At 45.1% G+C, this 18,150-nt stretch overlaps 1 protein-coding gene across 4 annotated transcripts in view; it reads right to left on the reverse strand.

The window, feature by feature from the left end:
- Positions 1–18,150, reverse strand: part of LOC119406055 (E3 ubiquitin-protein ligase MARCHF8) — a 193,130-nt gene that overhangs the window by 95,671 nt on the left and 79,309 nt on the right. The window contains exon 1 of one of the 4 annotated variants that reach the window (XM_037672904.2): positions 15,074–15,225. The exons of 2 other annotated variants lie outside the window; for them this stretch is intronic. The gene's annotated coding sequence lies outside the window, so the exon portion shown is untranslated. Of the gene's footprint in view, positions 1–15,073; positions 15,226–18,150 lie in introns of those variants that run through there. One more of the 4 variants, XM_037672936.2, reaches the window with a different exon arrangement.

Genomic DNA, 18,150 nt, shown 5'->3' on the forward strand with positions numbered 1-18,150 from the left:
GATGACGCGTGGCGTGATCAAATTACACTTGCACGCTGGCAAGGAAATGCGAATAGACCACAGGATGTTTAGGCTGTGGAATACCGATCTCAAGCTCAATATAAAAGGAAAGGCTGAGGGGATAACGGGCGACGATTGCGGCTCATTGCGTGCCTGAGGTCGCTGACTTTGAACTGAGCCTCACGCGCGATTTCTAGGTTGAATGCAGTCGAGGTCATTTCCTTTCGCCTTAGCTCCTTCCCGAAAGCTCTTACATAACTCTTGCAGGCACCCTGCGATAAATATAGCCGTAATGAAGGGAGAAAATCAGTTATGGAGAATAATGCAACCGCTCGATTCTCATTCCATTACAAACAGACTCTGCTCGCCCTTTATCATTGGTTCGAAAGTGCGATTTATCCATATGCGATTTCATTGAATTATCGTTGGCATGCAGCCCACATATTACCAATGCGCAATACACGTGAATGCTATACGACACTGACACTTGTTGCTGTACAGCGCAACGCAAGAAGCCGTTCCAACTTATATTTTCTCTTTATTATTCTATCTCCTTTCTTGGTGCGCTTGTTTCCTTCTCCCCAAATATAGGGTCGCGAATCGCACGCATGCCTGGTCGACCTCCTTTCCTTCCTTTCTCCTCCTCTATACTCCTCCTCCTCCTGAATCGGCTAATCTCTGCTATGCGGTGTTTCTGCCTTGTTTGCGCCTTTGTTTGAGGCGACCGATCTTTTTTGCATGCGTGGTTCGCCTAACAGAGGAAGAGCTTCGTCTAGGCTAAAAAAAGAAAAAGAAAACACTGTTTATACAGCTATCGTGGAGCTGGGAAGGCAGCTGAAGAACCCCTGCAAAACCTACCGCTGCAACACTAGCGGAAAAACAAGCAGTATACGCTGCGAGCCGGATCGACAGCAGCGATCGGTGACCGCCGCGCTATGCGTGGACGACGAGAAGAGTCGCTGCTAAGAGCAACGTGAGAGCACGTGTAGAGCCGAGCGCCTGCGCGAGCAGGGATCGTGACCGGACTCAAGGTTGACAGCGCTCGGCGCGCTTCAAGAATGAATCGTCGTTCAGCACGGAAGAGGCACACACGCAGCGGGGCGCGAGGATCTTGAGAGCATGTCCGGAACCAGTGCCTGACTCACTGCGCTTTCCGGAACGCCGCCGAAATTTAGTGTGCACAGTTTACTGCTAGGAATCAGACACAGTGGAATGAGACCACACGTTCTCAGAACAGTCACATGCTGACAAGACGTCGCACCAGGCGCGGGCACGCCTGGGATGAAGTGATGGGAACAAGGGAAACAAACAGTTAGTGACATGTTCAAAATAAGAGAGATAGAGTGATTATAATTAAATAAAAAAGATACTATAAATGCGGTCCGCATTCCATGCGACGGCGATTTAAATGACTCTGCAATTAGTGTTCTTGCGATGCCATTGTTTTATATTATATTCCTAAGCACCTTTTCAGCCTTGGCTAGTCAGCGACGTCGTCAACAACGGCTTGTGTATAAGTGCAATGTAGGATAACTATACAGGGTGTTCAGAATTAAGCTTTATGCTTTTCTTAAAATTCAGCACTGGGAGGTTACGTGAGAACCACCTTTGAAGATAAGTTTGAAGTTTATCAAGGGGACATAAAGTGAGACAATAATTATCGCTGTCAGCCGCCCAATTAACTAAGATTGTTGGTACGTACACATAGCGGGCTTGTTGGTGCGTACACATAGGTATTCCAAATCAGCGCACAAATGGGACATGAAAGAACCACACTACACATGCGCTGACTTCCAACAAAGATTTATTGCGCGAACGCGAAATATAAAGGCAGAAAATACAGAAAAGACACGTGATAAACATGATAAAATGATGACTAGAAGTTACAGGATTTTGAAGGTATTAATCTTGCAGATATGCGATTTCCTTGTGTGTTAGTTCACCGTCCATCCAGTTACTTGACAAGGAAATCGCATATCTGCAAGATTAACACCTTCAAAATTCTGTAACCCCTAGTCGTCATTTTATATCATGTTTATCACGTGTCTTTTCTGTATTTTCTGCCTTTATTATTCGCGTTCGCGCAATAAATCTTTGTTGGAAGTCAGCGCCTGTGTAGTGTGGTTCTTTCATGTCCCGTTTGTGCGCTGTTTTGGAATAACTATGTGTTCATTTCTCCCTGTACTGAACAGTCTGTCACTGTAACTGCCTCATGCCTGCGCAGTTCGCCGCTGACGGTATATTTGGGATTGGGCTGCTCCATCTTGGCGCTTAACCTCAGCCTCGCTGCTGGCGCCTGATCGTACGGGAATGCATTTGATCTGCGACCATCAATGCTCACTGCAGCCGCTTGACCTCGACCGTGTCGGCGGCCTTGGCACGTTACCGTACTCCGTGAAGGACCCCGAGCTGTCAGCAGACTTCCGGAAGCTCTTTCCTCCTCTCGTGTACGATGACCCGAGCTAAATACTTAGGCGGCACATTAACCACGATGTATGCGCTGCGACTCGCGCAATAAGGAATACGCTGGTACGCATCACTAGAAAACAAATTCAAGTGAATTCTGAGCCCTCGCAGACATTTTTCTCCTGAATAACTGCTCCATACAGCACCTCTCGATAGTGAACTCCTCAGATCTCGCGCCTGAGCGAAACATGCGTTTTTATTCGCCTTCATCAGGTTCGGCGCAGAGGATCGCGCGCTTCCTGCCATGGACGAATGAGACAACTCGCTTCCACGTGTTTTTATTACGCATGCTTTAAGGCTTACATGCTTCATGAAACGCGAAAAATGACTGTCGGCGTCAACTCGAACGGTCCAAAAATATCACGTGATCACAGGTGACGTCACAACATGGCATCGTCGCCTGGTCAAAGGTGAGCCGATCCCGGAGGCAGTGAAATACCACGTGAGGTTTGGAAAGCTTGAAGCGGGCATGAGGATAAACACAATCGACTGAGAAAAAGGAGGAGATGGCTTTTGCCTTCGAGACATCTTAAGCGAAGGCATAAAAGACCGTGCGAGTTTTTTATATTTTGGTTTGTCTCTTTGGTGGTATTTTTTCCTTCCTTTCATGTCTCTCTTTATCCTCCTGTATCCTTCCTGCCGTTTCCTTCATTCTCTTGCTCGAACTCCCACAAACACAGACTTCTAGGTATATAAAGATATTCTGCCCGAGATAGCGTATGCTATTGTGAGTATTTTTTCTATATGAGAAACGTAGTCATAAAACAATATTTCGTATGGTAGCTTGAATAGTTTCTGGCTGTATTGCGCGCCCTTTATTGAAGACACTCTTCAAGGTACTTGATTCGGTCTTGAGTGGTTGCAAATGCAGGTTGCCTCAACACACGACTCCCGGCGCATGCTGGCGTTTTCTGAGCCATCACTGTAACGTCATCACTCGCCGATTTCGTGACAGGCGTCACAGATCGGCGAGCATAAAGCAGGCGTGGTGCCGTTAATATTTGTAGAACAGCTGTGCGCCACCATGTCGCGTTATCATATCCTGGGCTGAGGACGCGGAGCTTAATTGGATCTGCAGCTGACTTCCTATAGATTAAATGAAAAGCAGCAACGAGGTGAGGTACCAAGATGAGGACAACTCGCCACAGGACCATACCGAAAATGCACATTAACTACTTCCCTACTTGACTGTATACGACAGCAGGGACAAACAATGTAACGTCAGTATCGAAGAGCATATTAGCCGCGCTATTTATCAAGCACAATGGTTGCCGCGCAGCACGGTGGCTTTTTTGAACACATATTTTCAAACGCAAGAGGGGCAGACTGCAGAAAGCAGGCTTTTAAAAGCGGCTCATTCTGCGGGCAAGCAAACAGCGTTTGTCACTTCGGTCCGTTGCTTTATATGCAGAATAAGTCGCTTCAATGTTCAGAGCTTAGTGATTTGAGAGTGGCTCGGAAGTAACGGAATAGTTTTCTGAGTTTTTCTTACTGTTCGCATATACTTTTGGAACTTCGGTTTACAGTACTATTACGAAGTAAATGTTTTGCCTGTATTCTGCTACAACCTACGAAAAAATGTAAGTTCTACCTATAAAATCGCCTTGTGCCAGTCCTTCGCCTCTGCACGAGAGAGTTGTGCCAGCTGATTTCCGTTCGAAACGTAAGTACTTCCTCTCCGCCAATGCGAATACTAGTCACGTTGGAGCATTAAGGTTCGTAGTTTCTGACTGAAGTATTTTGCTTGGCTGAGTACTGATGTCAGAATACAGGACACTCAAGTTTTTCACCTAAAGCCAGCGACACAAACGTACATCTGTATGGCAAACTCAACTATCTTAAACACACAAAAGTGCTTGACGCCAGGGAAATGAGCAAGCGGAAAAAGGTTAAGCGTCTATGCAAGCTATTTTTGGGCGGGACAGCGGCGTCTGGGGCCGGAACCTGTATCCTTTTTTTTTTTCTGAGCTTCTAACCAACTAGTGTATCTAGCATCTTAGATATAATTTCTTTGAGTATCTTTAACATAGGTCCCTCTCCTTCGAAAGCAGCACGCTGCATACAAACGGACCAAAAAATCTGAAATAAAACATGAACACTAAACTGAACACATGAACACATGGGCACATGAGCATAAGCTGAGAAAAGCGATATGACACCAGGAAACGTAGACCTATGCCATAAATGGCAGCACGTTTCTACTGCTGATGGAAACGACATATGTAAATTTGCTTCGTGATTTTTTTTCCACTTGCCCGAGAATTTTCAGTTTAAGCCCCTTATACATACGCGTTATGCAATAATTTTTTGTTTCCTACATTGAGCCTAAAGAGAGGTTCGACAGGATTACTACGTAAATAAATGTATGCAAGAAAAGTAAAACAGAACGACATAGCGCTAAGTAACCCTAAAGAATCGTAACTTAAGGCCAGGCGTACAAAGTACTGACACAGTTTGTCCCCTCACATGCTGGGGCTGCCTACCACGGAGTACGCGCAAGTAGAGTTTTCTGTACTTACTTTTTATGATTTCCTTCGTTTCCACTATGTAACCTCACAGCAACTGATAGCTGGCGTCTGTGTTGTCGTTTTTCTTCCTGCCCGCTCTTTTTAAGCCTGACTTTTCAATTGTTGAATGAACTAAAACAAATGAATTCTGAGATGCCATGCTATGAAAGAGATTTTTAAAGAGGCAGCACACGAAACTCTATTCAGCACGAGAGGAACGACCAAAAAGAGCAAAGCAGTGCATCGAAGACAGAAACTGCCTCCTCAAAGTGGTACATCTTACAATCACGTTTTAGATAATAACCGGTTCGATATGATTTGACTTCAGAGGCACAAAAGTTCTATAAGGTCCATTTTAGGTCACCTACACACAAGATGCAAACATAGTCTTTAAACAGGGTCGCCGGAGGGGGTCACGTTATGCAGCCGTAGTTTGTGTTAACATGATTGAGCCAAGGGATCTCACATGGTAACAGCTTTTGACTTAAATTACTAAGAAGGTGGAAATTCTCGCTTGGGTCCCGGAGACAGCCGAAGTTCGCCGTTGACAACGCAGCAAAAGCAAACGCGTGGTTTAAAGTGCCTGCAAGAACAGCCATACTGTAAATGCCTACGCCTGCGTGCTCCGAATGCATAGTGGGCAGCGCACGTGCTCTGGTTTCACTCCGCTTCTTGTCGCTGGCGACGGAAGGCGCAGCGCACGAACGCTGCCTGAAAACATTTCGCTGACCAGCGCAAGCACGCATAAAAATTCATCGACGCTGGGACATCGAGGACTGGAGATGGATTGAGAGCATTAAATAACTCTCGAAGAAGCTGTGGGGAACTAAAGTTGGCAGTACAACGACGACGACGACATATAACGAAAACAGCAAAGAACACACACACACACACACACACACACACACACACACACACACACACACACACACACACACACACACACACACACACACGCGCGCGCGCGCGCTCGCACACACAGATACACTCACACATACACACGCACGCGCGCGCACACACACGTACACAGATACACACGCACACGCGCGCACGCACAACTGCGCGAGCATGAAGGAATGTGCAGTTAGGCACGCTGATGAGCGGAGCGGCGCCAAATGTACGGCTATTACATGAACGTCACCAACTTTGTGCTTTCCGACAGGACCTAGCGCACTTTCCGAAGGTTCGATACACGTCACATGAAATATGATTGCTTCCAGAGCCCAGATAGTTACAGCTTGGGGAGTTTCAAGCATCCGAAGAGGCATCACCGATACCAAAACATGTGCTGCTTGATAGCAAGCGACCCGATCATTAGGGCTTCGAAGAGATGCAGTCAAGTGTGTCTTGAGGAAGAAAACCGGTCGTATATAAAGGTACAGCGCTCTTTACCTTTGTTGTCTCGTCCTTTCCTAATCGTTCTTGCGCTGCTAACTTTTTGAAACGGTCGTATATGGTAGATGAATGTGACGTCTTGAAACAAAAGCCGGTAAGCCGCGAAATTGTTTGCTGTATCCAGCGTAATGAGTACGTTAGTTTTGACTGCAAGAGAGAGCGTTCATTCAAGCGACTTAGTTGTGATCATTGGGGAAATATTCGCAGAGAAAGCGTACGCCGTTGCTTATAGTAGCGGGCGTTTGTCAATCTCTCTACTTCTATATATATATAAAATGACTTTTGCTGTGAGTAGTCAATAAGTGGGCAACCTTCCATAGGAAAGCGAACATCGTTCCCAACTTTGCGTCAATTCGAGGTGTGGCCTCTTTTTCAGTAAGCTGTGATCCAGCCAGATGTTTACATGAAATATTGGAGTGTTTCCTGCCCCCGCAATTAGCGTGTGAGACACTCGCGTAGCATGAAACAGTTCAAACCAGTGAAATTTGAAAACGAGATCAACAAAGATGTCACGGACATACAGAGAAATCCGGCTGCCAGTGATCATAACGCAGCAGTCTCGCAAAACAGGAGGCTTTCTTGGCGGTCCACTATTCCTGCGTCAAGCCAGTTTAGGCTGCTGTCCTGCCTCTTGTTCAGCATATATATATATATATATATATATATATATATATATATATATATATATATATATATATATATATATATATATATATATATATTATATATATATATATATATATATATATATATATATATATATATATATATATATATATTGGTTGATGTCGCTCTTAAGAGCGCCGGAATGTTGGTACAACTTTGCGCTAATGTATCAGGAGCCAATGCAAAGTGGCGCTTGACGAGTGCAGAGCCGCACCTATATAAAGCTATTTTACTGTTTGCAAACTGGTCTTAATTACTGAGTGTTGACGCGGTATCATTTACTACCACTACTACTACTACTACTACTACTACTACTACTACTACCACTACTACTACTACTACTACTAATAATAATAATAATAATAATAATAACGAAATCATTATCATGTACCTACAATATATCTAGGGCTCCGTGTTTTCGGATAAATCCCTAAAAATCCGATAAACGCTCGCCGGTAAAATTTCTCGATATTCGGATTTATTCGATAAACTCCGATTTGAAAAGGGCCTTTTCAACGTTCAAAGGTCATTTTCAAAGTTGAGAATCATCAATCGAAAGGAGCGCACGTCCATCAGCGGCAGCAACCTCGTAAAATATGCTTGCGTCTATTACAGCAAACTTTATTTGTGTTTGTATGTATATGTGTTTGTGCGTTCAAACCTTCCAGACATCTAAAATACACCTAGTGTGTTCGCATGTTTTTGTGTTCAGATATCATTTCATCTAATATCTCGGAGTATTGAGAATAATAATACTAATAGGTTGACATAATAATAACAGCTTGACTAGCTCCTGCTCCCCCCAAAAGTACACTTTGGCGAGTTTACAGCAGTGCACATCAACAGCCTTATTAACAGGGTAAGTGAACAGGAAGCGAGAAAAAAATGAAAGGATGGAGAAACAGTATTATGAGCAACAATGCAACGCATTTTCATTGGAAGTAATGTTAATAAGACCACATTGCAACAACTTATAATGCAAGATTAAACAGCGAATTTCGGATAATTGGAGATTTACGAAAAACGAACTCTGATAAACGCCGAATTTCCTCCCAAAAATAAACTCCGAAAAACACCCTCCGAATTTCAAGAAAAATAACCACCGAAAACACGGAACCCTAAATATAACCACCCCATCTGCCGGCCCGACTGCTCTTTCCTTCTCTTGGCATATCCCTTTCCTTCGTTCAATACCTAATGTCTGTCCAGCGCATTATGTGTCAAAGCCCACTGTTGTCGCAATTTTATATAGGCTGGATTATGAGATCGCGTTTGTCTGTATTATCTGCCCGAACCGGCGACGTGTGTACATGCTTTCGTTTGCAGCATCAGCATGACTCGCGACTGCATAGGATACGACTTTTTCTATGTCAATTCCCTCTTGCCCAGTGCGAGAAATAGTCGGCGTCTCCTAAGGATGCATTCATGGTCCGAATCAAACTTCTCCGGCATAAGTACAGCTTGTTCTTCCCAGCGACCTCGCTATCTCAGCCGTTTTATGGTTTCCGAAGATCTTGCCCAAACAGTCACACTGCGTAGCAAAGGTTGCGGAGACCGTGCTCTGCTGTTGGGCTTCCTGTTTCCATATAATCAAGCAAGACGCAACCCATTTCCTGCCCAGTCACTCAGCACTTGCTAAGCAACAGTGAAAACGTAGACTTCATTTCTACGCAACCATATCTGCTTAGAGCGAAATATATAAAAAAAATCCTAACCTTTCGATCGTGACATAACCAAACTTCCTTTGCATATATGGTTAGGATTCTCGTGAGGGAAAAGCTCGTTTTCGTCTCAATATGACGGCGATTAAGAAATTTTTTTGTAATAATTCTTATACAACACGCCGAACGTTGAATATTGTATTCACATTTTTTTCTTTCTTTCTTTTTTTTCCTAGAACGTGACCAATTTCCACTAAATCCTATTAGAACACTCCAAGTTCCGCAAAGTTGGCTCCATTTTAATATGCATAGGCAGGACCACTTACGGGAGCAAAAGGTGGTCGCGACAATTTATTTAAAGGAAGAAACATTTTCTCATACCTTCTTATATTACTAAACTTGAATTCTCGACTACTTGCGTAAATTTCAAGCTTATAAACAGTAATACTTAGGGACTATCTTATTCATCAACTATTTCAGAGTGGACTAGCGCCTGAACACGTCCGCCAGGCCCGTAGCCAGGGGGGGGGGGGGGCGAAAGCTTTATGATACATGGTGTTTTACCGAAAATAGTGAAAATAGGCGTTTTTCTCAAATAGTCAAGGCTTTCAGCAAGTGAGGCCCCCCCCCCCCCCCCCCCGAAAAAAATTCCTGGCTACGGGCCTGACGTCCGCTATTAATGCTACAATTGAACACACCTATTTACTCATTCCACACAATAATTCCCGCTTTTGTGCCACACTTTGATACCCGAGCGACGCGCGCAATGCTGCCTTTTTTTATATGCTGCTTTATCTCTAGCAAGCAGGTGATCCGTCGGAAACCCACTTTAACACCCAATAGGGGTAGTACTGAGTAATAACGGTTTGCTTTTCTTTGAAACATTGTGGGGCATATAGCGACGAGGGAGTAAAGGCGTACAGACGCAGCGAACGCTGTTTCGACCGTCTAATTTCTGTATCAAAGATAAGTATTTACTGAGTACGTAGACCAAAGCGATATGCGCGTATGCACTAGCAATATTTCACACCTTCTGTGGAGATTTCTCTGTAACATGCCACCCTTGCGCTTAATTTATTCCAACAAAAGCCTGTTAAACAAATTTGCAGTTTACGTAGAAACAAACAGTTTTTAAAGAACAAAATTAAAAGTTCACTAGAGATTCACGTCGTTAGACGAAGGAGCCTTCCGCTGCTCCATAAGCTTCACGACTCAAGGTAGGCACGAAGGGCAGGCGCACAGAGCTTGCCGGAAAATGAGTGACAAGGTAACTTCTGTTTACGATTCAACGTAACGGTGACAAGATACTGTTTACGATTCAACGTATGTTGTATACTAGGTCACCCCATTCATACTTTACAACGTATACAAACACAAAATTTCAGTGCCATTTCAGACATGTCTCGTTGAGTACCTGCCGTAGCTGTGTACGGAAAGCCCGAAGTGCCTTCGTCGAAGCACTCAACGCGCGAACCTGCACGGACCGAGACAGGACGCCGCGTTTAGAGAAAGTCGATGCGACGGCCGCGGACGCTCTCAGAGGGGCGCATGTCCCTCGAAGCGCTGTCACGGTGGGACTCGGCCATTCTAAAAGCGAATAATAAGGACGAAGTGACTGCCACGAGCGCCATTTAATCTGATCGCACGTTTTGCACAGCCTTCCAAGGGCACACGGCATTCGAGGTCCACGTGGGAAGACTGAAATACTGTATTTCTCAGTAGGCCTATGAGCAGGGAGCTCGAACGAAGCAGCTGTTTGAAATGCATGGCGAAGCGAACTGAGAGAAGCGCGACGATACGCAATGGCTTTTTTGCTGCTTGCCAGCTGAAACTACGTCGGCAACTTGGAAGTCTCAGACGCACATAAATGGGAACAAAACTACGAAATAGAAGGGAAAGAAGGAAGGCGACATTGACTCACCAATTATTCAAGATCGTAGCTGACGAAACAAACATTAGTAATTTAAAAAGGTAAATACGAAGGAAGGCGAGACCTCCCGCATGTACACGCATGCACACACGAGGCGCAAGCGCATACGCAATTCGCGCAAGACGTACAAACATGCCTAATCTATCCTGCACGCACACTCTCAACTTTCAAACACCTTCGTGTCCTCTAGAACTGCAATATTCAATAACGTACATAAGTGGTTGAGTTTCTACAGGCATCTTCAGAAGTGTGCGTGGAACCCATGAGGCATACATTTAGGGGGGAAAAGGATGCATTTTATAACACAGGGTATGCACGAAATAACTAGTGTCACTAAATACGCCACAGTGAAGAGGTAGATTCTGGGTTTTTATGTACCAAAACGACGATATATGATTATGAGGCACGCCGTAGTTGGGGATTCCGGGCTAATGTTGATCACATGAGTTCTTTAACATGCACCTAAATCTAAGTACACGGGTGTTATTGCACCTCGCTCCCATTCAAATGCCGTGGCCGAGGTTCGAACCGACGTCATCGATGTTAGCGGCGCGACAGCTACCATGCACGGCAGGTCTCCGCGGTGCGTTGCTGTGAGAACATGTCAGCTTAAATGTTTCAAAGCATCTGTGTGACACGGTAACTGGTCGTGAGTTACGCAATGAAGACACACACGAACATGGACAATTCTTGAGCCATGCAGAATTTCTAAAATTTACCGTCTGTAACACTGTCTGGCAGCAAAGCGAATGATGATAACACTCAGAAATAAGAAAAAAAAAAGGACACGCGTCAACGAAACGGTTTCCTCTTTTCACAAGGCGGTGATCGATGTTCTGCACCAGTAATTACAGATGACTGTGATATGATAACGTCACGGCCCGAACAAAGCGTATTTGCCCATGGTGGCTCCCTCCTGCGCCGCGCATCTCCGCTTACGAGCGTCGCACAGATAGTGCACCCCGCAGGGCCGCCACGAAAGACGTGGCTCCGGCGCTATGGCGACTCGCGTTCACGTCGCGATAGCAAAACTGCTCTGTACAAGCACATGTACCAAAAATACGCACGTGTGCACGTTCACGGTGGCAGCGGCTCTCTACTAATAAAGACAGCGCGCAGACAACAAGCTCCTACTGCTGTAGGAAGCGCCGCTGAAGGGTTTGCTCAGTTCTTTGTAGTACATGGCCGCTGAATGCACAAAGAGCAATCAGCGAAGGAAACAGACAGGCGGGAGTGCAATCAAAGCTGGTCTTTTCTATGCAGCGAGCCGCTTACCTCTATTTTTGTCGATTGAATGATTATGCCATTGCCATCGTGTTCTTTCGTACACACACAGTGCTTCACTGAATGGAACGAATGCGTTCGCGGGGCTGAACTCTGCCATTGGACCTTACTGCTGCTTTTCTTGTGGTAAGACTCGTGCAATAATGGTTGTGACCCGCAAAAACACTTTACGGCATTGATGAGTACGCGCTCGCAGGCGTGGCTACTGCTGTGCTGCTGTTTTGCGGTAATGTCAGACGTCTGCAACAGCCATGGTCAAGGCGTGCAGCTTTGCTAGACACAGCTGTAGCCGCGCCCACTCGCCGCATCTCCTTGTGTTAGAAGCAAGCAGAACGTCCGCGCACCTGACTGCCTATCGATGATTCGTGGCGAGTGTGTGTGTGTGTGTGTGTGTGTGTGTGTGTGTGTGTGTGTGTGTGTGTGTGTGTGTGTGTGTGTGTGTGTGTGTGTGTGTGTGTGTGTGTGTGTGTGTGTGTGTGTGTGTGTGTGTGTGTGTGTGTGTGTGTGTGTGTGTGTGTGTGTGTGTGTGTGTGTGTGTGTGTGTGAAAAAGGGAAACGCGCACGGGCTTACATTTTTCACACATATTATTGTATTTCACACGGCTTATATTACATATGATAGAGTTATACAGGTCGTTTAACGACGACAGGCTTACAGATTTCTCTATGCTCACGCAACGCCAATTCACAAATGTTCAATGCTACAACGCTTACAGCATAAAGTAGAACGTCCAGTGTTTAGAGCGAACACTAGGTGTTTCCATCTCTTAATTATCACGAAATCTTGAATGTCAGCGCTTTTTATTATTTAATTTTTAGATTGAAAAAAATAAAAAAATAAAGCAGCAATTTTTGGGTTTAGCTTCTCGTTAGCAGTGCGTATCGATACAAGAAGATTTGCTGTTATATAAAAGCTGCTTTTGTAACGGTTAGAAATATCTTGCTATGTATACACCAAAACTAAATACAAACAAGAGCGCGGGATTATTTATGGAGAGCATGGCCATGAAGATTATTTTAATATTGGTTTGACTGATGAGTGGTATTTATATTTGTAAAAGTGCGTGCAAGATGTGAGAGATGCCGCAAGCGACGGCTGCGGCCTCATTTTGATCATTTGGAGTTCTTTAACGTTCACTCAAAACATTTAGAATGACTGCCACTGGGGCGTGTTGGTATACCGTTCATGATGATGAAGCGCTAAGAATGGATACTTTAGGATAACACAGGACAAGACGCCTTGTCCTGTGTTCTTCTAAAGTATCCGTTCTTAGTAGCGCTTCACCATCATCGGCTCAAATCATTGGCACACGAGTGCGTTTAGAATCAGTTCCCCATGCGAGTGTAGCCGTTGCTGACGGAAATTCAACACGCGACCTCGTGCGTAGCACCAGAGCGCCGTTAATTCATCACGACGGATCCGCAAAAGTATAGCCCAACAATGGAGTTCTCTTAATTTTGGAGCTGTTTAATGAAGAGGTGACATATCCTGTTCCAGCGCCATTAAGTTACTGTAATGGCAATGTCTCCTTATTCGCCAACTCGCACAAGGCTGCATGAGTGCAGCAATGCAATACGCAGCTCACGGGTAGCTATGTCCACTTATTGCAAGTATCCACCACAAACGAACCGTTTGAGGCCTCTGCATTGCCAAACAGACATTAAGTAAAAATAGCTTCATATGCGTTGACTTATGGCTACTTAAGTGCGACTCCAACAAGCAACGACATTAGAACATCTGTTTCTTAAACCATCCATTCATTTTCATTATCAAGCTCTACTTGTAATCATTACGTTACCTCCTCACAGTTATACCCTTGCGGGGACGAGGAGGAGAATTTTGTTTCTTGCAAATGCATGACAGATGAAAGAAACAAAGTATTCTTATCTTGTATCGTGAGTGAAACGCTGCGACAGGGCATCAATATATCTGCGTATGCGCGTGACTTAATGTAACGGCATGTAAACGTGTATCACATTGGTACGACCGACTTCATCTTCGTTACTACTAAGTCGTGTCATTATATCGTCTTTCTTGCATAGCGCCTTAAAAAAGAAAGGAAAGAAAAACAGCGCGGTCATGTCATTTTTACATTCCTCTTTCCGTAGTTCTGCCCCATTAGTTATATTCATTTCGCGGGACAGAAGATGAGCGGCCAGTGCCAGTTGTGTTTACGTGCTGCTGCGTTTGGAATGCACGCTCAAGCTTTGAGGTCGAGTAGAGCACGTTGAAAACGGCGCATGAGTGATGGATTTCATTTCATCTCTGTTAAATCTGTCACAATAAAGGTTTCTTTTTCATTTTTTCACCCCTGCACTCTGCTGACTCACGCGAATGTATGTGGGCGAGGCACCACAAGGAAATATCAGCGATGTCAACCCGAGCTGACTGGAAAAGGGACAAGAAAGAAACAAACGAGGAAAAAATGAGAGAATGAAGAATTACTGTGAGCCCAGGCACAACCGAGGATTCACTGGAACGCTCCAATTAACACTTGTTCGGAGATTGCTTCGTGCGGTGAAGCGGTTCTGACAATAGGAGCTAACAAATGGTGACAGCGAACACATTGCCAAAGGCAGTCTTTCAATAGCAGAATAGTTCCGCGAACATATTTTTTTTTCCAACGCCAGCCGCTATGCCTCAGTAATTAATTACGTTTCTCGACGACGTCACAGAAGAGCGAAATTCGCCGCAGCGTCGCCATATGTTTTATCTACACGTTTGAATATCCTGTGCAGCAAACGCTGAGCTCCCAGAGTTCGCCATCTGCTTTTAGCTTCAATTTTAAGCTTATGAAGCGAGCGCAAAGTTACCAAAGGGCACGAAGGCCACCTGTGGCCAAGCGATGTGTGCACGCAATCCTGCAATATCCAGGAGCTGACGAAAATCGAAAGCGATATCGAGGAAGCAGTCAATGAATTTAATGGAAGAATCATTTAGAATAGGCCGTACCTGCCCCTGGACAAAGGCATGGCTGTTCGCGCCTGCTTAGAGCGCCATTTGACTCATCGCATCGACATGAATCACAGTGCACAGACGAAGGTATGGGAGTTACAGCCAGTGAGAATGGCTGTTGATGAGCCAACAGAGACGGTCATGTGAACAACCCATGCCGTCACGTGATATTAATGAGGGCTGCGGGCCGCGGTTCGAGCGTACTCACGGAGGTGACGACGTTCTCGTACGACAGCGAGATGGCGGCACTCTAGGTACACCTTGAACGTTACGGTGGTGGAACCAGATTGAGAGAGGCGGAAGCGCTGGTCGTGGTGGCTGCTGCTGCGACGGCGTTCTCAGAGCACGCGCGGCCTTCTGTCGGCATGGGGCTCGGCGAGCGGGCGGCTGCGCGCCGTTGCTCGCACCCTGTGCTGACGTAAGGGCTCGGGCGCAGCTGCGTCTCACAAATACAAGTGCATCGCGTCGCGCGCAGCTGAACCTCCAGCCGATGGCCGCTGCCGTTCAAGGGCGCGCGTCACCGCCTCCGGACGGTGAAATGCAGTCTGTCGTATAGCAGAGGGCAAATGTGAATGTTCAGGTTGTCCGTTGGGTTAGGGTAGCTCTAGCTGCCCCGGGCTCGAATGAACCTTCACGACGGACTTGAATGTGTTCTCATTTCACTCAGTAGTACATGTGAAAGAGGCGAATCAAAAGTTTAACGAGCAAGCGCTATTGGGTCAGTTATGGTTGCCGAGGTAGGGTAAGGCTGGTTAACTGTAGCCGAGGTGAGCAGATTGCAGTCGTCGTGGTTCCGACCACTCTGTTTCACTTACGGACAAAAGGGGAAGTGCATTAAAAAAAAATAGCAACATCAAGCACCCATTCAATCGCGTTTAGCTATTTCAAAAATGCCTTCCCCACGCAGGAAGACTTGTCCAACGAACTGAACGCGGAAATTTTCTTATGTGCGTGAAGCGAAATATTCAACTGACGCATAACGGCCTCCGCGAAGAGAAATACATCGTTCCATCGAAACGAAAACAGTGTCTGTATGACGTGTGACAAAGAGCTCTGGATGCGCGCGCGACAGCTGTTGCTCCGGAATTTCATACATAGTGCAAACACTATAGTTAACGTTCCGCCGTCTCATATTTGCGTTTCACAAATATAGGCTTCTATCAGAAGACGCTATACCTGTTCTGATAAACATGTAAATAAAAACTGCTCACATGAGGACATAAATGAGGCAAGTACCGCATTTGCGGTGGCTTTAATAAAGAAGCAAGTACCACGGCCGCTGGATGACAGAGCGCACGTGCGCTTTTTCATCCAGCGGCCGTGCAAGTACAAACATAGGATTTAAGTTGTTTTGTAATGCAGGAAGTTCACAGGCTGCATCCCTAGTCACGGAATTATGTTGTTCCCAAGTGTGATCAGCCTACGTTAGATATTAAACAAGGTCACTGTCAGCAGACAAGCAATTTGCAATGAAATGATCGAGTACAGAAAAAAAAAAGCGTATTAAGTTATACTGGCGGGCTACTTTTTCCGAACTCTCACCGAATGAAAAATGTTGCTTAGAGAACAACCGAGTAGGGTATTGCGCCTGAACTATGTTGCCGATGACAAACTTACGTTAATTTGGGATGCGGTTAACCTTGGCGGGTCCAGGCCGCCATATAGAACGTATTGGCCGATGCTCAATACGTAGGCAGCGGAGATGCCGCTAACGACCGAGCAATCCAAAATGTCGTTATAAGGCGGGAAATTCGTTTTCCCAACATTAAAAAAGAAGCCAATACTGAGCATTTCACAAACAGGTCGAGGCACTGATTTCAGCAGCTGGGCTTAAATGTTCCTCTGATGCCCGCGCTTGACATACAGCACTTTTCATCAAAACCGGTAAACTTTGGCAGAATATTGTCTATTTATCAAGTTAATTTATGAAGGTTCAAGTGAAATCTAGCGCCTGTATTTAATTGATTTTCGGCGCCGAGCGTTTTTTTTTCTCATTATAACTGTATTAACAGTTATAACTGTATTATAACTTATTATTATAACTGTATGTAACTGTAGTTATAACTGTATAACTGTATTAACAGTTATGTAACGGCCGGGATTCGATCCCGTGACCTTCGGCTCAGCAGTCGAGTGCCATAACCTCTAGACCACCGTGGCGGGTGGATGGGAAAGGGAAGTGAGGTTGAGGAGGAGGAAAAGGAAGAAGACAACGCCATCAGCTATGCTGTTTCCTCAGTCTTCGCACCGCTAGTGCGTAGCTGCCGCAATTATTATATTTCTCTCTCTTGCGATGACAGCCGATTTCTTGCGTCATAACACTGTTGTACGACTTGCTCGGTGACCCCAGTTAAAACATTTCTTATCATCAGCCTTTGCTTCGCGAATGCTGGTCGCCCTACATTTATTGCAAAATTATCACATGTAGCACGGTCATAATTCTCGCTTTTGTCGTTTTATTTTTCCTCCAACCTGTATTACAATTTGATGAAATAGTGTACGAATGATGTCTTTTTGTAACAAAAACTTGTTGATCGAATCTATAAACTTTTTGTATCAGAGTTTACTGTAGCATTGTTCGCTATCTCATTGAATGCGAAGACAGGAACATTGTCATCTTTGTCGGCGGCAACAAAGGAAGCGGGAGGAATAATAACAATGTCATTATTTTTTTTCCGGTCTCCAATAATGACAGTCCTTTGTATTGCCGACCGTCTCTGGCGTTCCTATATCCAGCAAAAAGTAGTTCGCGGAAAACGGGCAAAAAAAAAAAAGAAAAGAAAACATTGTATTTGCTTTGAGAACGAGAAAACCTTTGCATAATACACATTGGTCTAACGTAGATTACAAAATACACGTGTATTCATTTGCTTGTGACGCTATAAAGGTGCACTGCATACGAAAAGTCAGGTTTTCATTTATTTGCGCGTTCTTCTCGAAACCTTAGCCGAAAAAAACAGTCACGAGAAGCAAGTACTTAGCCTGACAAAAATTTTAAGATGTGCACCCGGGGCAGTGCCTGCTATATACACTCCAAGTTCGGAGATTAATAAATCAAGGACATCACGTAGCTGACTGAAAATTGCATGTTCCTGTTGACAAGACCTTTCTAAGCAAACTTAGAAGCACATAGCTCTGCGAAGGTACTCCAGATTCTCTTCTCTGTAGAAGGGACAAATCAGCTCTTGCTTCTTGCGTTGCGTGACACGTGCAGCGTACTTGGTGGACTGTCTCGAAGCAGGCACCTGATGGACCTTTTTCCACTTGTAATCGTACGTGCGAGTT

This window comes from Rhipicephalus sanguineus, chromosome 1 (assembly GCF_013339695.2).
Source record: "Rhipicephalus sanguineus isolate Rsan-2018 chromosome 1, BIME_Rsan_1.4, whole genome shotgun sequence".
Taxonomy (NCBI): Eukaryota; Metazoa; Arthropoda; class Arachnida; order Ixodida; family Ixodidae; genus Rhipicephalus; species Rhipicephalus sanguineus.